Below are 23,279 nucleotides of genomic sequence, written 5' to 3'. Positions count from 1 at the left end.
TTTCCCTTTTAGCTGTGTAAATTTGTATAAGTTAGGTAGCTGAATACCAACTTACTCATTTATGCAATGATTTTTTTATAAGGCAAAATAAATGCTAAAATTTTGGCTTTTGTTTAATGAAAAATAATAATAGTTTCTTTTCCTCCTTTTATAAATAGTAATTAATGTAGAAACCTTGGAAGAGTACCAAAATTGTTTTTTTTGTGTGTGTGTGCGTGTGTGTGTATGTATATTTATTTATTTCTGATAATAGTGGTTTGAGTATATAGTTTCTTGGCATTTTTTTAAATAAAGAAAAGAAAAGAGAACTATTACACCAATATAGAGTTGGCAAAACCAATTAAAATATAACTCTAGATACTGAACTTAGCAAGTCTTACACCGTTCTAATGCACTCTCCAAAGATGAATTAAAACAATGGATTTAGAGATCGGAGACACCATCCTTCATGCCACACTTGGGGAGTTATTTCTCTTCATTGCTGCTGTCAATAAACAGCCTTAACTAACAAATACCAGAGCAATTGAAAAGTTTGGTTTGGGAGCATCTTTGTTTGGGTTTGCTTCCTTCAAAAACTTCAGTTTCTCATTCTTTGGAAATCATTACTTTGCTTCCTTTAACTGAGGTCTCCTGCAACCCTCCTTATGAAAGTGTGCCCACCACCAATTCTCCCACTTACTTTGCAGCTACTTACTCATACCATTTACTTCTCTCCTCAAATGTATCCTTCATGCATGAGGATAGAGCCTTTACACAAATTCAGTTTCTATTTAGACCAGTCTCCTTAGCTGCAGTTGACAGCAGAACATAGGGCACACAATGGGCACTAAAACATGTGTTTTCAGTGTTTCAGTCGTAAGTCAATGGGCCTGAATTTCAGAGGAATAAATCGCAAGCTTGGATTCACAATGAGCCAGGAATCTTGCTCTTTTGAAGCAGGAGTATTTAGTTTTGTCTGTAGTTTGTCTACCGTTAACATAGAATTTCATTTTTCTAAGGTCTCAGTTACCATTCATTCATGGATAAAATTCAAAATTTAGCTTATAGGAGAAAACTAACCAGTCATTGGCACCCAATGCTCAAGCATTCCTGTTCAGGCCTTTAGTGGTGAGTAATACATCAGTCGCCACTTACAATGTACTGTGAGTATGTAGTGACCCCAAAGAAATCCATTGGAAAGTAAATATCCTCAGTGTGTGCAATAAGGAATCATGTTCTGAACCAGAAAAGAAATTCCCTTCTTAAGTAAATAGCTCCTCCTTCAGTCTCTATGAGTCAATACGTGGCCTGCTTAATTGATCCAATGGAACATATTCTCCTGACATCCTCTATCCCTTGTGACTCTTATATTCTTTCCTCCCCCTCTTCTGCAGGGTTCCAAGAGCTCCAAGGGGAGAGACTGAACAGAGACCTCCATTGTAGACTCTCTCTCTGTATAATGTCTGGCTCTGAATCTCTGTACCCACTCTTATCCGCTGCCAGAGGAAGCCTCTTTGATGATGATGGGACAGGATGCTGATCTGTAAGTACAGCAGAATATCATTAGGAATCATTTCATTGATCTTATTTATTTATTTATTTATTTATTTATTTATTTATTTATTTGCCTGTTGTGTTTGGTTCTGAAGAGGCAAACACGGGACCTGAAACAGGTCCTCTGTATATATGTGTAGCGTTAGCCTTGTCTTTTTGTGGGACTCCTAACAGTGGGTACAGGTGGCTCTGACTCTTTTGCCTGCTCTTGGGACTCTTTTCCTTCTATCAAGTTGCCTTGTCCAGCCTTGAAATGAGGACTTTTGTCATGTCTTATTGTGTCTTGTTTCACTGTATTTGGCTGTTGTCTCTTAGAGGACTGTTCTGAAGGGAAATGAAGGGGTAGTGGATCTGGGGAAGAAGAGAGGTTGGGGGAGGAGAGCTGGGAGGAGTGGAGGGAAAAGAAAGTGTGGTTGGGATGTATTATATGAAAGAAGAATCTATTTTCAATTAATAAAAATAATTTTAAAAGTTCATAGCTTCCACTCAGTACGTGTAAGTAATCTATTAAGATAAAACACACAGGTTCCAGACCTTATTTCCAAATGAAGGTGAAAATATGGATCTTTCTATAAAATCCCCAATTTGAAAATTGTAACAGTGGCCTAAAACTGTTGTCTTAAAATATGCTCTGAATACCCAGAAGACACAGCTACAGGGCAGACGTGACTGACAGGGAAGGTAAACGCCTAGTCCAGCTTCCAGTTTCAAATGCTAAAATTGCACAATCTAAGCCTCCTTCACTTTATCTATACCCCTTAGTAAATTATGAAGAAAATCCATTCTTTCCAAACTAGAATTCTAATATATGCACATTTATTTTCCTTTGAGAGTTCCCTCTTATTTTCTTAATTACTTTAATGACATTTTCAAGGACATTTGAGAGTGCCTCCTCCCTATACTTTCCTTGCGTGCATAGTGGTAGTACAAGGAAAAAAAAACACTAGATTTTATGTAGTAAACACAGATTCTTCACGTGAGTTATCTACCTCCAGTTATCCGTGCAAGCTTGAAGAAAGGTCTATACATGGCTTGAATCTCAACCCTTCTACTCTGGTGATGAGCATGACAGTCTCCATTCTTTATATCTACTCTTAGGTTGTGTGCACAATTGAAAATAATAAATTGCTTCTCATGTAGTAGCAGCATGCCTTTCTTCAACAGTTGGGCTCCACTGACTGCTCTCTTTCTAATAAAATGCGTCATTGCCATGAAAAGTCCTTCTTTCCAGTATCACTGAACATGCGTGAGGGTAAGTTTACTGCTGCCATTCTGCAGTTTTCTGGGGGCTTTAAAAGTATCACAAGCTTCTCCCCCAGTTAAGATCCATCATTCAGCTGCTGATAGAAATTAGTAGGCCTGACTTAGCTCTGTCTTTTCTCCCTTTGAGTCAAGATCTTAGTCATTTCCATGCTTTGGTGCATTCTCTCCTTTAACTCAGCCACGTTTACTGAGAAAATATTTGATACACTCTCTTCATTTATTCTCCATGTCAAATTACCATCTGGCTTGACTCTACCTATAAAATCACATCCACTGCCCAGGGCCAAGTCCAAGGGCTACCTGAGTCCACGTTGGTGTCTGAGGGCCACGCTGCCGCTGGGGCCATGCAGATCTGAGTGGCCTGAGTTGCTACCCAATGCATGATGATGTCCAGGCCAGAGCTGCAGCTGAGGGTCACATCTGGGTCTGTGACCTTACTGCAGCCAGGATCTGTGTTGATATCCGATGCTCCTGTTACCATGGAAGGCCATGCAGAGTTTGGGCCCATGTTGGTGTCTGAGGGCCACACTGCTGCTGGGGCCATGCCACTATGGGTGGCCTGCACTGCCACCTAGGGCAATAGTGACATCCAGACCAGCTGCTGCTGAGGATGATGTCTGGGTCCATGGTCCTACAGTGGCTGGAATGTGTGCTAAAGTCTGAGTCCTATATTGCCACCAACTGGTGGTGTCCAGGGTCATGCCACCACCAGAGCCATCCAGATCTGAATGGACAGTGCTTCTACCTGGAGCCAGGATGTCTCCGGGCCCAAGCTGCTGCCATGGGCCATGTCTGGGTATGTAGTCCAGATGCAGCTGGGGTCTGTATTGATGTCTGTGGCCCATGTCACCTCAGGGGAACATAGGAACCATGCATGACCAAATCAGAGGGCCATGCTGAGCCAGCCCGGCCCTTTGCTGACTCAGGGAAAGCTGGTCCTACCTCTCACTGGATGTTGCTGCGAGAGAAGAGAGCTGGCCCCGAGATGGCACCTACACTCAGGAGAGATGGCCCCACACGTTATCACAGACAAGGGAGATTGCAAGGGCATAGAGGAGCTGACTCTGCCCCCTTGTCTGAGGCCAGTGCCAGACTGACCAGCTCAGCTACCACCCAGGCCCACAGCCAGGTCTTTGGTTTGCCCACCTAGACCTGCTGGAGCTCACAAAGGGACTGGTCGTGTGGATCAATACCCGCAGCATCTCCATGGCTGGCTAGGGATATCCCAGAGGGGTTCTGGTGAAGATCCAGTGATAATGGTGTGCCAGAAACCAGAGGCCTTGAACCAGACCAGTGACTCATGGCAATGAACATTTGCTAGTAAAGCTGATTGGACAAAAGGGTGTACTATACGACACAGCAAGGATTCCAATGCCTCCATGATGAATGAAGAGGTGTTGGAGAGGCAGGAAAGAAGAAGAGGGAAGGAGGCTTTTGGGAGTTTTGTTTTTTTTATTATATTTATGTATTTTGGGTTTGTTTTGTTGTTGGTTTTGTTTGCTTGCTTGCTTTGTGGTGTTTTAGTTTGATTTTTTTTTAAATTTTCTTTTGAGGAGGTGATGTGGGGATGAGGGGAGATATGGGCAGACTGGGAGGTGAGCAGAATTAAGGTGTGTGATGTGAAATTCCCAAAGAATCAATAAAGAAATTATGTTTAAAAACATCTCATCCACACACCGGCATGTCTTCAGATGACCCAGTTTTTAGTTCGTTTAGGTAGACAAGCTCGGGAGTGAAAAGCCAAAATCAAGCTGCAGAGACTCCGGCTGCCTTTCCCTCTAAATGGTCTCCTTCACAGGCTATCTGAGTGTGCTCTACCACTGGTCCAGGAGGAACAGTGCCGCCAACACTGTTCTAGGGAGAGAAAGCATCCTGTATTCCTCCACATTGCTCCCTGTCGTTAGTGTGTTTCCATGCTCGAAACAAAACAGTTCCCATACCAACAAGGAAACCAAGGTTTTTTTCAAGAATTATTGTTCGACTATGCATCACATGACATATATACTTTCAAAGCATTTTTGAAAGTAAAACTAAAATTATTGTCCATACCACCTTCAAGAAATCCAGAATTATTCACTCAAGAAATCTATTCTGAGGACCAGCTATGTGCAAAACACTATAAAAGACTATAATACACAGAAGAAAAGCCTTTGTGTCCTAAAAAGGCTTCACAGAAAAATATGAGAATAGCAGAGTGCTCAGCTGTAACTGTGGAGGCAGGTAGTCTACCTAGGGGAACTAGTAAATGAGGTCTCAGAAGATAACTCCCATGGTGATAAAGCAACAGACAGTTTATGTGGAGAAAACAGGAACAGCTGATGCTGAGGCTGGCAGGTACATACCAGCATGCAAGTGTGGAGAAACAGCTCAGGGACCTCAGGTGGCGAGTCACTGGAAAGCACCTAGAAATTCCCTAGTGCAGAGGTCTTCTCAACTACTGTGGAGAGTTTCTGTTTATCACGCAGCCTGGATAAGCAAGTAATTGTGAGCAAGGAAGCCAACAAATTAAGTTGTAATTGTGTATGAAGGAGTCCTCTGATGTGCAATGAACACTACATCATTGTTGGTGATGCTTAGGGAAGGCAGACATGTTTGCAAATCATCCAGAGCTTTAGTTCAGTCTTCAGAGCCCTGAGAGCAGCAACAATAGGTGTGAAAGGGACAAGACAAATTGTTCAGGAGGTTTAATCAATAGCACTCAAAATTCGGACTGAGTGAGTCCGGCACTGTTCTCCCTTGTGGAACTCATGTTACTTATTTCTCCCCAAGTTTTATTTTTCTAGGATCCATGATGCCATCATTCTTTCCAGCCACTGCCATCCTGACAGGTATGGGAATACCAGCCACCACTCTGATGTTCCCAGGTTTGCTTCCAGTTTCCTCCCACTGGACACTGTGCACTAGAAAACATCCATCTTTGCTACCACAAGTGGGCTCCGCATGTCAGCCTGCAGTCAAGCCCAAGGTTTGACCAGGATTTCTCACGACTTACTTATATCTAGTCTGGAACATATTCTTTATTTGCCCAATGCAATTTAGTTTTAATGTATGAAGCTGCCATTCTGTGCATTCTTTGCTTCCTACTAATAGTGATGGCATTCTGCCCCTCCACGTCTCTGGTTATCTCTCACTTGCCATCCTCGTTTGCCAACATGAATTGCAGTGGAGTTTGTCTCTCTCTTCTTCTTTTTTTTTTTTTTTTTAATATGACACACATTTTTCCTTCGGCTTCTGATAAGGGTATTGTCAGCGAGTCCAGGCTTCCTGTGTTCTAATTACCCTCTAAATGATCCCTATTTCCTTTAGCAGTTAATGCCCATGTGTAAGGATAAAGGGCTATGGGAGAAATGGAATTCCCAAACATGTGATATCATAAAATCAGAACTGTTAAGTCTACCTTTAATGCATTCACTTTGGAATTCTTAAGATATCAGAATACAATTAATGTACATTGACATAGCACTTGTTCTCTGATTCTCTATCTTTATGCCATCATATTTTTAAGTATTGAAAACAAACTAAATGTCAATGCCCTAAGATCCTTAGTAACTCAATCATGATGTAAACAGATAAGCTAGTAATTAGCCATTAAAAATACCCTGTCATTCTATTGTGATATGAAAATCTCTATATTAAATGAAATAAAGAAAAATGTATTGTGCAATTATATATGACTGTGAGTTTATTTTGCAGTATATTTTATTTTGTATGACTACTTAAACATTCCAATGACCTTACTTCTATGTTTGCCATTTTCTAATCTCTAGCAAAGAATATTAGACATTCAGAGGACTCGTTCTTTTTTAAGACTACTCGTGTTGTTTTTGAATGTTGCAAAAAATGTTCAGAACAAGATGTTGATCATATAAATCACAAACAAAGTACTTCAAGGATATTTTCATGAAATATTATAAAATGAAACATAAGAAGACGAAACCCTCCACGATTTCCTCTGGGTTGGCAGCTCTTGTTTGAGGAGCCCATACTTGGCCTCTCCCGTAACTGAGTGCAGCCAGGATTTTTTTTTTCATAAATGAATAAATCAAATGAATAAGGCTAGAGACATCTGACCATTGACTGCTTTACTCACTGAACGGTTCTGATTTCCTAGTTCATGTGTTCATTTCTAAGTTGTATCAATTTTTAAAAGAACAAATCGACTCTTCTTTCCTTTTCCTACACTCTCTACCTCTTCTAGTCTATAGTCCAAGAACAAGGCATCACAGAAAAATATCATTTTCACCCAGTGAGGACAGAGATGGCACTGGCTGACCTGTCACCCACATCTGTGCTTCTCCAGTCTTCTTGGTGGCACATAAATTCTGACAGTTTCTGTGAATGAAGAGACTTGGTGTAGTGAGTGCATTTTTCCCCTCTAGTGCTCCTCTTGATTTTGGCAAGTATCATAGTAAGAGGAAGTGACTCTTTCCAATATCCAGTATTTCTTTTTTTACTTAAAATCTGGAAAAATGCATTATAAAATGTGAAACTCAATATTATACCGCCAACACATTTTGCATGTTAATTTGCCAAGAAGATAACTTGCATTTTCTCATGCTTCCAGAATCCCCTGGATTATCGGGCATCCCACTCTTTCTCCCTGGGTGCCTCACACTGGACTCCCATCTGGTTCTCCTGCCTAAACATATTCCCCTGAGAGTCTGTTTAATTTGAACTGTATTAAATTCATCAGACTCTTTAATGAGCCTTGGGCATTGTCAACTTGTGTGGGGGGCCTCTCCTAAATAGTAGCAGAGAGGGACCTTAAAGGCCTTTAGTATGTGTCCTGGGCGTTCTGTCAGGCACAAGCACTGTTTCACATTATGTGAGTGTCATAAATAACTTGGTGGGAAGGGTCAGTGTTTTCTTATCTTGAAGAGAGTCAAAGGGCAGTTAGCATTTATCTAGGAAATGCACCTCACAGATGCTGGTCTTAAAAGCTCCTCTGGGAAAGGGTGGGGAGATGCTATTATCCTTACATAATGCTAAAAACCTGGCGGGAGGGAGAAGCAACTGCAGGAATCCTTCCTGTTCCTTTTCATCAAGGCCACAGCAAACAAGGACCTAGGGGCATGAGAACACCAGGAAGTATTAGTAATTTCATTTTCATATACTTCAATTTCTTTTCAGTAGCAAAGACTTTCTTTGGATGTCTTGGCTTATTTCCTTTTTTGGGGTGCGTTCTTCACTTGTGTATAGAATGCAAAGAGGTTTACTTCGTGAGTGTTCTTGGATCAGCCTCCAGGGCACCTCCCAAATCAGAAGAGCAGAGGCTAGGTCTCTTTATTTGCTGTGATGAATTGGGATATGGCATAAAATTTTAACTTCAACCCAGTACAAAAAATAAAATAAGATGATAGAGTTTTGCAACTGTATTTTAAAGGCCCCCTACATAGACTCCAGCTGCCTGGATCTGTTCCTAGAAGGAATCACAGATGAGGTCTATGATATGCCCCTACTGAATTCTTAGTCTATTACCCACCCTCAGTTCATGTCATTTATTCACCATGTTCTCCTTCTTTAAACTAAATTTATATCTATTCATTTATGTTGAAAATATGAGAGAATCAAACACCAAGGAAGGGAAAATGTACTATTGAGTCTCTGCAAACAGTTTTAAGCAAAATAAATACAGTAAAGTGAATGCATCTCAGCTTTGAGTTCAGTAAATGAGTTAAAGACATTTCTTTTCACTAGTCATCTTTATTTAGATATATTTTAAGTATGTAAAGTGTGTTGGGTTTAAGTGCAGTTTGATGTATTTTCTTCAACATCTTGCCATGCACCAAATAACACAAACAAGACACACAAAGTTTCCACCACAATAAACAAAAAAAAAACAAAAACAAAAAAAACATTCCACCAAGTCTGTTCCAGAGGATATAGCAAGGGCTGAATCTCCAAGGTGGAACCAAGCTTAGCAGACTTAAGGACTGAAATCCAGTGTCCCAGTGTCATAATGAAGAGACTAAAAAGAGGTGAAAAGAAGGGAAAGAACCAGGTCGGGGCTGATCTTGCATGATCTGTTATTTTGGGAAGAGATGTTTGGCTGCTGTTGTACATGTATTGGAAAAAAAACCCAGAAGGTTTTGAATGGGGTCTTATACAGAGAAGGGCATTATGATTTAATTCTTACCTCATTTTTCGTCTCTGTCTCTGTGTTTCCCTCCCTCTTGTCCTAGGTCCCCAGTCCTAGGTCCCTCTACTGAGTGCCTCCCTGATTGCATCCACAGCTGCACAGAATATTTTTCTTCTTGTGGCACTTCATATATCATTGAACCATCCATTGTTTACTTCTTTCCTTCTGTTCTACTTTCTCTAGTGGAAGGGGGGATGGGCAGAAAGCCGGGTAAGAAACAAGGAAGCTGAACGTCCTTTCTTGGAAAGGTCTTGCTTCTCAATATTTACCTCAAGGGCCGCTTCGGAGGAGCAAAGCTTCCTCAGAGGGAATGGGAGCTGTCAGTACAGTAAAGAAGCCAAAGAACTCATCACAACAAAATTCTGTTGCAAACAGATTAACCAGAGTGTCTCTGATTCAGCAATGTGGGTTGAACGTTGAGTAGTCAATGCAGTGTTTAGGGAAAACTACTTCCAACCCTTAGTTGAAGCACTGGGCTTGTTTAAACCCTGCTGTAAAGTCAGAAAAGAGGTTGCACTGAATTATATTCTAAAGGAATTACAAACATGCAATTAATGTTTTCATTGTCATCTTTTATCTCGTTTATCCTAAATTCATTTTCTATTTCCCCATCTCACAGGGTATATTGATATTGTTAAGATAAGCAGAAATGCCTCCTGTCATTTGGAAAGTGTTCATGATTGGACTGTCAATTAGATATACTAGCAATTATAGTGAAATTACAATCTTAAGCCTTTCTGTGATATCGCTGGCCATGACATTAAGTTATAGAATCACTTTAAGACTTCAGGATCTGTAATTTACTGCTATAAATAGTCACATGGAAGTGAATGCATTATTAAATGTACAACCTCTAGCATTCTTACTCCATTGTGCATGTTTAATAACTAATAACTACTAGGTTCAATGGATAATATTGGCACATTATACAAATTGGGAGATAGTTCAAAGAACAAAATTAAGTTAACCAAACTATCCAAGTCTTCCAGTTAGACGTCCGTTCTCCTCTCTTAGAATGCAGTGCCTTTGTGTGGTGTGGGCATCTGCTGAGAACTGAATTTGGGCCTGACACATGCTGAGCAGGCACTAGCCTACTGCCATTCCTACCCACGTACTGTCTTCTCAACGGCAGACCTCACTTTGCAAAAGTGCCCTGAGCATTTCAAACGTACAAGCAGAAAGGAGAAAAGAAATCAATGTGAAGTTTCTACCTTGCACTGCTTGCTAAGATAGATGCTGAAATTATTTAATTATTCCAACAAACCTAACAAAGGCTGTCAAATTATGTTTCACATCTGGGACTCTGCTTAGTAGAAGGTTTACCAGAAGTCACACAGCTTATTGAGACTGAACTGAGACTTGATGTATCTGGCTGTAGGCTTTATACCAAACATAGGAAACCATAAAAATAAATAAGGTTGAAAATTAGTCTCAGGAACTAACTGTCATATTGATCTTCTTTGATTACATTAAAAAATAAATAAGTTAGTAGCTATGCATAGAAACATTGAACATGAGAATTGCCACTATTTAAATTTCAAAATTGCCTCAAATTATTATTTATTTGAACCCTATAGAACTGTTTAAACCAAGAACACTTGAAGAAATAGGTCAATACAAGCATGCCTTGTTGCATTGATGACAGGCCTCTATTCAAAAGCATCTCTGCATTGTATTAGAGTTGAAGGGATATTTGGTGTGTTAGTTGTGACAATAAGATGAACATGCTCTAAATATTGCTATATGATAGGTAGATAACTCATGACTGGGAGAGAGAAGAGAGACAGAGAGAGAGAGACAGAGACAGAGAGGATAGATATATAGATAGATAAATGATAGATACATAGATGATAGGTAGATAGATAGATGATAGATAGATAGATAGATAGATAGATAGATAGATAGATAGATAGACAGAGATGATAGCTACATAGATATAGATGATAGATCCATAGATAATATATGAAGATGATAGATAGATAGATGATAGATAGAGATAGGTAATCTAAGAATTCCTTGAGAGTTCCTTGTGATTATTTTCCTGTATCCTAGACAGTATTTCTAAAGAAATTGTGAATAGAAATAGTACACACTGTGATCATTTTATTTTACTATGCAAACTCAAAAGATTCTTTTTTTTCTTATTTTCGGAATCTTCCATTCTTCTACTCCAGACCACTAGAGGTAATGTGCATAAAAGTTAGAGTGTTTATGGTCAGTAACAGTGGACAAGAGATTATGGTGTGTTGCCAAAGTATTGAAGGATGTTTTAAACAAATCATCTTCCTGGTGTGTCTAGAAGATTAATATCTGGAGATTATGATCTGGGCTTATTCATTCATATTAATTTACTGCCTGGCAATAAGCACTACCTAGGAAATGCCACATGAATGTTAAATAAAAATATTTAGCCTTTCTCCTATTAAGGGGAACAAAGAGTATTTCATCCTGATTGATGCATAAGCCATTTCCACACTAAGAATATAGTGCCAAGGTTATGCTATTATTTTTCTGTCTGAAACCCTCAACATTATGTTTAAACAAAAACATATTAAACTGTCCGTTCTGCCATTCTTTTGCATAAAATATTAATTCTTTAGCAAGTTTGATTCTGCAGTGTATAATGATAGGCACAGTGGAACAGGACTGATCACGGGATACATTGCCCTGCCCCTATAAAATGATCTACTATTGTCTGTGTCACTTTTATTACAATGATCACAACATGAATTGTATGAGTCAGCTTCTTAGAAGAGTTTTGTTTTTTTTTTTCTATTTTGAGATACATTTTCATATGTTAAGTAAAATAAGACTGTCTGATCTTTTTCTTGTAATTATTGCAATTTTTGCCAAATAATAAAATAATCAATGAGTCCTTGATTTAGATGGTTTCAAAATATAATCCTTAAAAAAACACATAACACATATCCAAAACTATAGCATACTCTGCCTAAGACAAAAGGAAATCACAGATGAGTCCTTGATTTAGATGGTTTCAAAATATAATCCTTAAAAAAACACATAACACATATCCAAAACTATAGCATACTCTGCCTAAGACAAAAGGAAATCACAGATGTTCTGGTCAAAATCAATAATTTTGTATGATATTTTGTTTCTGTTCTGACAAATAAAGCTTACCTGGAGACCAGAGGGCAGAGCCAGCCACTAATTAACCATGGAGGCCAGACAGTGGTGACTTACATCTTTAATCCCAGCACTTGGGAGGAGGAAGCAGGAAGATCAGGAGTTCAAAGCCTCCCTGGGCTACAAGAGATTGAACCAGTCAGTCTAAAAGAGAAACAGAGCCTTTGATCTCAGCACATGGGAGGCTCAAGCCTTTGATCCTAGCACTAGGGAGGTGGAGACAGGAATATAAGGCAGGTGGATACAGGAATATAAGGCAGGTGGATACAGGATCTCAACAGTCTATTCAGTCAGAGGATTGGTAGAGACAGGACCCCCCCCCCCCATTCAGTTTGAGATTTAGTAGAGGTAAGAACTCTTTAATGGCTGCTGCTCTGTTTCTCTGATCTTTCAGCTTTCACCCTTGATATCTGACTCTGGGTTTTTATTGTTAAGACGAATTAGGATCGCGCTTTACAGTAACAAAATACATAGTCCAAGGAGAGCCTTTAAGTTTTCAGTAAAGAAGGGACTTGAGTCTGTATTAACAGCTGCCTTGCTAAAGATACAGTTTAGACTCCCCTATGAAGGAATCCATTGGTAAGGCAGAGGGAATTCCTAGTATTCACACCAGCATGACAAGGGCTTCTGAGACATTTTTTTTTAATCACTCCTGCTGATCTCTTGCCTGTTCTGCTCTTTGTGTGGCCCCTCAGGAAAGGCAACTTCATTTCTGTTGCAGAGCTCCATTTCTTGACTGAAGCTGAGGGCCCTGAAGCATTCAGCCTTTCTGCTGCTAATCTCAAGAGGTGCTATCAGTTCATGGATACCTGGCAACAATATTGTGTTTCTGACAACAAGGCCGTAAAGGAACACTGCTGGTTCCCTTTTTCTCTGGTACAAAATTTTTACATTTCATCAATGGATGAAAATTTCTCCTGAATATCACACACTTTTTTGATGAGCCCGAGAGATATTGTACAATTATATCTTTTCACTCCTTATTTTTGTCTCAGTTTCAGTCTGAAAGAATATATATCTGACAACGAAGAGGAGGAAATTGACATGTTACCAGAGAGGGAAAAAAAAAAAAAACTCATGAGAATGGAAATAAATTACCTTTAAAAACCTCTGAAATTTACTCCCACACTTGTTCATTTGCTTTAGGACTCCAGAGAGCTATGTGCACAGATGAATAGAAGTTTGTGTTTTTCGTTGGGTTGCTATGTTGGCTTTGATGGTGTAAACCCGAGATCCATATCTGCAATGACAGCAGCGTTCCAGTTTTCAAAGTTCACAGATGTCTAAGAAAGTGCTATCTCAGGTATGAACCAATGCCAAGGCATCCACTGCCACTTGTATTTTCCACTTGATTCTGCTAGACAGAATAAACAGAAAAAAAAAAACCAACAATTATAACATCAATAACTTTTTCACAAAGCCTTTTTTTCTGGAGGCCTCCCAGTGTTACTTGGAACTGATTTGAAGACAGGATAAGATGTATTTGCATTTAAATTCATTTCAGTGGGAAAATTCTTCATGTTCTCATTCTTTATTTGAAAATAATATTTTGAAAAAAACAAATTAAATGTTATTATTGAACTGAAATGGAGACTTCTATTGTCTTGTTTTTTTTTTTTTCATGCTTTTTCTTTTTTTTTTTTTTCCCCTAGGCTTGCATGATGAATACGGATGTTCTTCTAGTGAAGAATGCCACACCACATAAATGTGAAATGCCTGTTTCATACTTTCATTGTTCTTGGAATAGTAACCATGCCAGTGAACTTCAAGATGATGAAGTTTATCAGGCCCTGGAGTCTGAACAGATCTCGCTGTTGGGATCCAAACATGAACTTGCAACCAGAAGTACGTGTAGAATCAGCACAAATCAGCAGTGTTGTGGCTTGGTAGGAAGGAGTGAGAGCCAGTGCTGAGCAGCCCTGGCTCGAGCAACTGATTGAAAACTTCAGAACCTTGGATCCACTGCCGGGTAACTGGGTGCTGCACAGGGCTCCGCGAGGAGACGTGCACTGAGATTATGATGGTTGTGAAGGCACCAAGAAAAGCACAGTTGGCGTTGCTAGGGAGAAAGGGGCGGGAGTAATGAAATCATTAGACTACACAGGAGTCCAGAGCACGAGGAGTTAGCTAGTAAAAAATGTTGTCTCTAGTTCTTGGACCTGTTTTTATTTGTTTACTCTTTTCTTCTCCCCGGTGTGGTCGGTGACTGACCCACAACTATGTTCAGTTTTGTGGATTCTGGCACTAGTGTCCTCTGGCTTGGGAATTCCAATTAATTATTTCTGTTACTATCTTAAAGCTATTCATTTATACTGGCTGAAGTTCAAGACTAGTGCCAGAATTTTGAGTGCCTAAAAACATTGGAAAATTTTTCTCTTTTTACACCATGACAGTCCAAGCAAGGAGGTAGTACTGAAGACAATCATAGGGTTTCTGGCATTTTTGGTCTTCCCTTGGTATGGAGAAGAAAACCGAATGATTCGGAAAGACATCTTACCTAGATGAATTATGTCATTTTTGATGTTCATTTTTCTATATTTCACTTTAATTGTTTTTTTTTCCTTTTTGGGAAATGCACTCATTTCACAAGTTTCTCATGAAAGCATTATTAACTTGACAGCTGTCTGTCCATCTGTGAGTCAGAGGGCTGCAGGGAGGCTACCTCTCACAGTGACAAACAGTGAGACTCTGGGGACAGGTAATGGGCATCATGATGATTTAAGTGAGACTGGTCCTCACAGGCTCATGGATTTGAATTCTTTGTCCATAGGCACTTTTGTAGGAAGCCTTGGGAGGTATGGCCTTGTTGGAAGATGGATGTCACTGGGGGTGGATCTTGAAGTTTCAAAAGCTCACACCAGGCCAAGTGTCTCTCTGTCTCTGTCTCTCTGTCTGCCTGGTGGTTGTCCTCTGAACATGTAAGCTCTGAGTTACTGCTCCAGTGCCATGCCTGCCTGCCTGCTGCCACGTCCCCCACCATGATGGTCATAAATTCACCACTGAAACAGTAAGCAAGAACCCAATTAAAGGCTTTCTTCTCTAAGTTGTCTTGCTCATGGTATCTTTTCACCGCAATGGAAAAAGTAACTGAGACAGACACAGGCATTTTCTGAAGTAGCAGAAGTGATGACTTACCACAGCAATAGACTTACCGAGTGGTCAGGGCCTCACAAACAGTGGAAGATTGGAAAATAAACAGAAATGCAACACTTGGTAGAGACAAAGTCAGGCTCATCCATCATGGGAAGTACTTTGGACTTGCCTCTTTTCAAGAGTGTAGTGTATCCCTGTGCTGGTCTTTCTAGGCTGAGAAACTAGACAATAGGGCAGAAAGTAAGAAGAAAGATGACGCACTCAGGAAAACACAAGTGTCTTATGAGAGCGGCAGGCTGAGCTGGTCAGGAGGGAGCCACGAATCTGAACACGGAAACACTGCCTAACGGCAGAGGAGTAAGGCACAGATCCTGTGACCAGACGATCACTGTTGGACATTCAGGTCCCGTTGTCTGTGATGTGTAGATCATTGTGTGCGACATGAAGATCATCATGACCGTAAGTGACTGTAACATGCAGATGTCTGTGACTGTGACATGAAGATTGTCATGACTGTGACATAAAGATCATCCAGTGTGACGTCATCTTCATTACTGTGATATGAAGATCCTTGTGACTGTGGCATGAAGAAATTGATTTTTTTTCTAAGACTGATTTACTTTCAAGTTACGCAGTTCAAAAATGTATGAGTTCAAATTGGGAATTCATAATTTTAAAATTTGGAATTAACAGATAAAAATCAGATTTGTACAGACTCATGAAAAATTTGAGTAAATGACATGGTATATGACTGGATTTTAGCAAGGGGAGCCAGTTTATAAGATTTCTATGGAAAGTCGCCTGAATACAATTAAATGCTACGTTAAAGATAAAATCACTTGGAATAGGAATAGGTTGTGACTGGTAGGTGAATTTGCTAATGTTTAGCAGTCGGGGAACATGAACAAAACTCAGGGAAGGAGAGCCCAAGAGGGGCCAGTAAAATAAAGGAGGGGCAGGAGACCCTACAAGTCCACATTCCAGAGGCCAGGGGAAAGATTCATTTCCGCAAAGAAGGAACGAGGAAGTTTGTCAAATACCACTAATCAGTAGACTCAGATGCGAACTGAAAACCAGCTGTGGTTACAAGGAGGGATCCAACTCAGACTGCTTAGCTGTTCTTTTCTTCGGGTGCTACCACCTTATCGTATTTCCTCAGTGCTTGGCACGCAGACTAATTAGACTATATTTTAGATTATATTTGACTGCTTACTCTAGCTTAAAATGAGAACCAATAGCTGGCATAATACGTGGTATGGCTGGCAAGTCAATACCCCAGACTCTGTGCTTATAACTAAGCTCCAGCTCTTGGTGGACTGAAGTACTCTGAGGGACATTCAACTTAGATACATAACACACTTGAGAATGTGCAAATAAATCCTGCACAAGCCTCGGATCTCTTATTAGGCATTAGGGCACACATATCTGGTTCACCAAAAATAAATTCAAAACCAAATAATTGACGTGATCAACAGCCAAAGGACAAGATGAATCTAATGTTTTCTAGACATGCTTTGATGTATAATTACCTGACAATCCTGTGGGAGAAAATATTTACTTAAATTCTGTGTCACTCTCTCGTCCCTTCCTCTCTCCCTCCCTCTCCACCTCTTTCTCTGTCTCCCTCTGGCATCTCTCCCTGTCTCTCTGTTTCTGTCTCTCTCTGTCTTTTTCTCCCCTACCCTCATGTCTCTCTCTCTCTCTCTCTCTCTCTCTCTCTCTCTCTCTCTCTCTCTCTCTCTCTCTCTCTCTCCTCTCTCCCCTCCTCTGTGTATGTGTTAAAATATCACTGACTTTATGCCAAGGAGTAAAAACAAGTCTTCCAAGCTAAAATATTTACACACCTGTGGAACACCTAAATATATGTTAGTTTGTGAATTTATGCACTTATAAATTTGATTAAGTTACAAATGTTATAATAATACAGAATTTGACCTCTAAGATGAACATTACAACCATATTTTCCCTCTAGTCTCTGTATTTCTAATCCTACCAATGGATTATCCACACCAAATGCCTCCTGATTAAATTGTGTATGTATGTAAAAACTATTTCTAGCCCGAAGGGGCTAATGAAGTACAGTGAAAAGTATTAGCGTTTGTCAAGTATTAACCTTCATTCCCCTGAGCTGCTCTCATGTAACAATAGCAGAAAAGTACCCACAGCATCAGCCACAATTTTATTAAATTTCATTTCTATTCATCTCTGTTAACAAAGAGAATTTTTTGTCCTGCTACATGATCCACAGAAATCTTGTATTATATTGGCTTGAGTGATTTTCTCTGAATAAAAATCAAGAAATAGCTGAATGACATTGAGTTCGTTAAACAGAAATGAGTCACAGAAAGGAAGATTGTGACAGATTAGGAATGGATACCAGTGTTCAGTGGGTGTGACGATCAATCTTTGTCATCAACCTGATGTTTAAAATCTCCTAGAAGACACACTTCTCGTTGTGTCTACGGAGAGTTCTAAAACGATACAGCTGATGGGAGAAGAACCTTCCTGAACATGGGCGGCGGTACTCAGTGGCTAAAATCCCAGACAAAACAATTAAGGAAGCCTGTTCAGCCCAGCGGCTCTGCTTCCTGAGCGCAGACGCGGTGTGAGCAGCCTCCTGCCGCCATGTGTGAGCAGCCGCCACGTGTGAGCAGCCTCCGTGTGTGAGCAGCCGCCGTGTGTGAGCAGCCGCCGTGTGTGAGCAGCCGCCGTGTGTGAGCAGCCGCCGTGTGTGAGCAGCCACCACGTGTGAGCAGCCACCACGTGTGAGCAGCCGCCACGTGTGAGCAGCCGCCGTGTGTGAGCAGCCTCCTGCCGCCGTGTGTGAGCAGCCGCCACGTGTGAGCAGCCTCCTGCCGCCGTGTGTGAGCAGCCGCCGTGTGTGAGCAGCCGCCACGTGTGAGCAGCCGCCGTGTGTGAGCAGCCGCCACGTGTGAGCAGCCGCCGTGTGTGAGCAGCCGCCACGTGTGAGCAGCCGCCGTGTGTGAGCAGCCGCCGTGTGTGAGCAGCCGCCACGTGTGAGCAGCCGCCACGTGCCGCCACGTGTGAGCAGCCGCCGTGTGTGAGCAGCCGCCGTGTGTGAGCAGCCGCCGTGTGTGAGCAGCCGCCACGTGTGAGCAGCCGCCACGTGTGAGCAGCCGCCGTGTGTGAGCAGCCGCCGTGTGTGAGCAGCCGCCGTGTGTGAGCAGCCGCCGTGTGTGAGCAGCCGCCGTGTGTGAGCAGCCGCCGTGTGTGAACAGCCTCCTGCCGCCGTGTGTGAGCAGCCGCCGTGTGTGAGCAGCCTCCTGCCGCCGTGTGTGAGCAGCCGCCACGTGTGAGCAGCCACCACGTGTGAGCAGCCGCCACGTGTGAGCAGCCTCCGTGTGTGAGCAGCCGCCGTGTATGAGCAGCCGCCGTGTGTGAGCAGCCGCCGTGTGTGAGCAGCCGCCGTGTGTGAGCAGCCGCCGTGTGTGAGCAGCCGCCGTGTGTGAGCAGCCGCCGTGTGTGAGCAGCCGCCGTGTGTGAGCAGCCTCCTGCTGCCATGCCTTCTCCACCATGACAGACATTGTGACTTAAGCCCTGAGCCAGTTTCCTCATTCTGGTTTCCAGTCAGCTTTCCCTCCCACACTGAGAAACTTAACTAATGCAGTATAGTCGTCATAAGTCCCTACGTGACAAAAACCATTTAATGTATTTATTTTATTTTATAGGCATGGTACAAAGTCCTTGCTGTGTAATTGCTTCCTAAGAGGAACCCTGAGGAATAGTTTACTTCAAATTAGCTTGTTTTGGAATTTTTTAGATATTAAAAAATAATGACATCCTTCCCCTCTTCTCCTCCCTCCCTCCACAAATGCTTCCTCTTTCCCTCTCAATCTCATGGCCTCGTTTTCTTTAATTACCACTACGTGTGTCTGCACGTAAATATATAGATACAACCTGCTGAGTTCTCTTACTGCTGCTTGAATGTCTATGATTTCAGGGCTGACCACTTGGTGTTGGATGAGTCATTAGGGGACACCTCCCTAAGAAAAATGAATTCTCTTTCACTCTCTACGTTTATTAGTTGGCCACGGTTCTCTGTCTAGGAGTGAGGCCATATGAGACTCTCCATCTACCTTAATAACTCCATCGGTGGTGTTATTGCTCAGATCTTATAAGGAAGTCATATCATTGAGGTGCCATGTGTTTTAATTGGGGAGGCAGATCAATACAGCAGGAGAGGGAGGAAAAAAGGATAACTAACACTAAGGATCTTTGGAAAAACCAATAAGGCATGGTGTTACTTTTTATTTACTTAAAATTGCATATAACACACATGAGTGTGTATTTATATAGACACATAGTATATTTACGTGTGTGTGTGTGTGTGTGTGTGTGTGTGTGTGTGTGTGTGTGTGTGATGGCTATTCTTGGTTGTCAACTTGACTACATCTAGAATTAACTGAAATTCAAATGGCTTGGCACAGCTGTGTGGAACTTTTTCTTAATTAAACCATTTGAAGTGGGAAGATCCACTTATAATCTGGACCTTTGAGCTGGGAAGATATATCTTTAATTAAGATCTTTGAGGTGCTAAGATCCCCCTTATTCTGCCCACACCTCCTGCCTGCCTATATAAAGGACCTGACGAAAGGAAGCTCGCTCTCTCTTTGTCTGCTTGCTCTTGCTCTTTTAAGAAGCACATCTCTTTACTGTCGTTAGAGCCTACTTCTTAGGGATTCCAGCATGTACTGATGACTAGCTAATATATCCAGCCTCGGAACTGAACAACTACTGGATTCTCACAACTTTGGTTGACACACAGTCATTGTTGAACTAGCTGGATTACAGCTTGTAAGGCATTCTAATAATGTATGTGTATGTATACATTCATTTATTAAGTTATGTTCAACTAAAGAACCCTGGCTAATGTTATTATTTTAATATTATGTTTATAACATTAAATGTAATATTACCATTATAAACTAATATACTAAGTTTAACATTATACAACATTTAGTTTCAGTCAAAGTTGTGTTACTTATTGTGATAAAAGTTGTGTTACTCCTCCCAAGAACAATAAGCTTCCCCCAGAAGTCATAATCTTTCTGGAAGAAACCCCAGTGCCAAGCTTCAGAAACCTTTTTAAAGTTATTGGTTAGGGGACTGCAAGAGAGTTCCCAAAACAACTATTGCCATTTCCAAGGACGTAAGGTAAGTCCCTCTTGATGAAGACGCATGCACTACAGACACAGGACCTGAAGGATTTGAGCTGAGTCTGACCTGAAAGTCTCCTCCCTGAGGACAGGCTTCAAAGGAAGAGGAAGTGATATACAGTCTTTCAGTAGAAGGAAACAATAGTATGCCCCAGCTGTGGTCTATATTGTCATGTGAACCACAGCAATAGCTAGCATTTCAAGATATCCACTAAAAATGTAATAGTGGCACCAATATCTTGGTAGTCACCAACAGCTGTCTGATAGGATGTAAGATCCTCTAAATGGGAGGAAAAATGTGATAAGGGAAACACTAACAACATCATGGGCTATTCAGATCATGGGTCTTGGAGGAATATCTACTTTTACCATTTTCCGAAATCATCATAATTCCTAACTGTGTTCTAAACACTTATCTTAAACCCACAGATAAGTACAGCTCTCACCCCTGACCAAAGAAGCCTCCTCTGCATCAGACAGACCATTACAGAAAACCACAGGTGGTCAAATGCTGAGAGCAACTAATCATATGGATCCCAGCTCAAGCCCCACACCTCAGTCTTAGGGACCACCACAGGAGACAGCGCAGAAAGACTCTAAGAGTCAGGGACCAGGCAGTCTGCTATGAAATTGGACCTCCTAGAAAGAACAGAGAAGCCACATCCAAAGTTTCTGACTTCTTGTATTTTACAAATAGTTAATAGACATAATAAATACAAATTTTATATTTTATCCATTTTATTATAGGACTTGTTTTTATTTAATATAGGATATATATATTAATAAATGATGGAATCAGGAATCTATGTTCAAAAGAGAATTCAAGGAGTGGGAATGTGTACAATGAGAATATTAAAATGAGCCTATAGAAGATATGATACTGATGTTTTATTGGGGCTTTATAAATTCACTTGTATTTTATGGGTAAAAAATTTTATTGCTACTGATTTTTTTGTTTTTACAAATTAAAGAATTTTTAAAAAAGCACAAAAACAATAAAAGGTCCAGATAATCCAAAACAGAGTATTACACAAGATACCAACAAATCTTTTTGCCTATTCAAAATATTTAACATTAATTTTGACAGCCTAACCCCTTAGTGACCATAATAATCTCCAAGAATACTACTGGTAATAAAAGAAGGCTATTAGGCTAAGCCAGTTATTTACATAGGTGTGTCGGCGTTTGCCTTTGCCATGTGGGCTGCTGGGCTTTGTTTTTAGTTTCCTGAGTCACCAAGTCTGCAGATGAGCATCTGCCTGGGTATTTTCATAAAGAATCTCAGATGACACATTGATTTAAATCCTCTGTTTTTCTATCCCCAGGCCAGGAAGCCAAGTCCAAGAATCTTTCTCCATCAGATTTTACCATAAGGTATAGCTCTACTACCAAATCCTTGCATCAGGCTGAATCACTAGGGGCTGAATTAGTATCAAATGGAAGGGCTTTTGGTTTTTATTGGTGGAGGGTTGGAGTTTTTTTGGTTTTTATTTTGGAGTTTTTAAGTTCTTTGACTGCCAGCAATTGACTTTGTAATCCTTAAGCATTCGGCTAGCCCTGTAAGCCAGCATTGGGTCAGTTTTCCTGAGGGATTAGAGTCAGTGGCTCCCTAAGAGAAGTAACTTTTTTCTCTACTACAGCTTAGAATGCCTACTTTAAAACCACAAATATTGTTAAGTACAGCAATTATAACACCCTAGGCAAAGTATCAGAGCCCGTATTCTTATTATACTTATGCAAATATTTCCATGGAAAGCAAGAATATACAAGATTTGTGAATTCTGGGGAGTGGGTTGCATTGTGCCTCTCCCGCCAATAATGTCATTCACAACTATAAAAGAGCTTTTTGGAAATAGACCTTTCACCTTTGCAATTAAACAGATCAAGAGAAGAGCTCTGTGATGTAGAGTAGATGAGTGATGAATCTAGTAAGTATAATCTTCTAAGGGAAGGGAGTGGAAAGTCTGTGTCACAGACAAGCTGAAGGGAAGGCTATGTAAAGGAGATAGATGATGAAGTGACATCTTATAGCCTTGGAAATTCCATGGATTGGCAGAGACCATCAGAGATAAGGAGACAGGCATGGGCTAGACCATTCTTTTATACTTTCAGAAAGAACTTACTGTGCTTGACCCCCCCACCTCTTGAGTTGGGGACCTCTGGCTACCAGTACCACAGAAGACCCTCCCTTGAGCTGGCAGCCTCTGGTCACCAGCACCACAGAAGAATGCATTTCTGAAGTTTTAAGACAATCTGCTAGTGGTAATTGTCATGGTAACATTCAGGCAGCTAATACAGGTGGCCATTAAGAATCAAATGCTATCTAAATAGGTTTACTTCTGTCTTTAAAACTTATAAGCATCATAGAGAATTTAAAAAGAGGAAGAAAGGCTTCTTCCCTTATCCAAAATGAAACTTCAGTCACAATTACACATTGTAAGGTTTATTCAGTCCCAGGGAATGACTTATGTTACCAGATCTTGAATTAATATCTGCTTTCATTCAGATGTCCACTGATCTGTTTTCAAACTTGTGTGTATATCTCAGCCCACCAAAAGTCAGAAAACATTTCAAGGAAGGCAGCTCACTTCACAGATCCTTTGCAGGTATAGGTGCAATATGGTTTCATGGCCCTAAATTGCTTTGGTCAGGGTATTTCAACACAGAAACAGGAAGAGAAACTAAGAAGTAAAGTGAACAAAATCTGCTTTCCAGTTTTGTTCTTTGGTAAACTTTTGCACATTCCTGTACATACTGAGACTACTCAGTAGGACACATGGCTGAGGAGGCCAACCTGAGTTTATAATAATGGTAAGTTGTTACTTGTCTGTTTCCTTCTCCTTTCAAAAGTACGCAGTGGAATTTTTCAAAACTATATGATACAAGGAGTGTGATTTGCAACAGGCTAGAAGAAGCAGTTTAAGAAT

The sequence above is a fragment of the Peromyscus eremicus genome, chromosome 14, assembly GCF_949786415.1.
Source record: "Peromyscus eremicus chromosome 14, PerEre_H2_v1, whole genome shotgun sequence".
Classification (NCBI taxonomy): Eukaryota; Metazoa; Chordata; class Mammalia; order Rodentia; family Cricetidae; genus Peromyscus; species Peromyscus eremicus.
The sequence above is the reverse complement of the archived record's forward strand: the minus strand, read 5'-3'. Positions refer to the sequence as shown.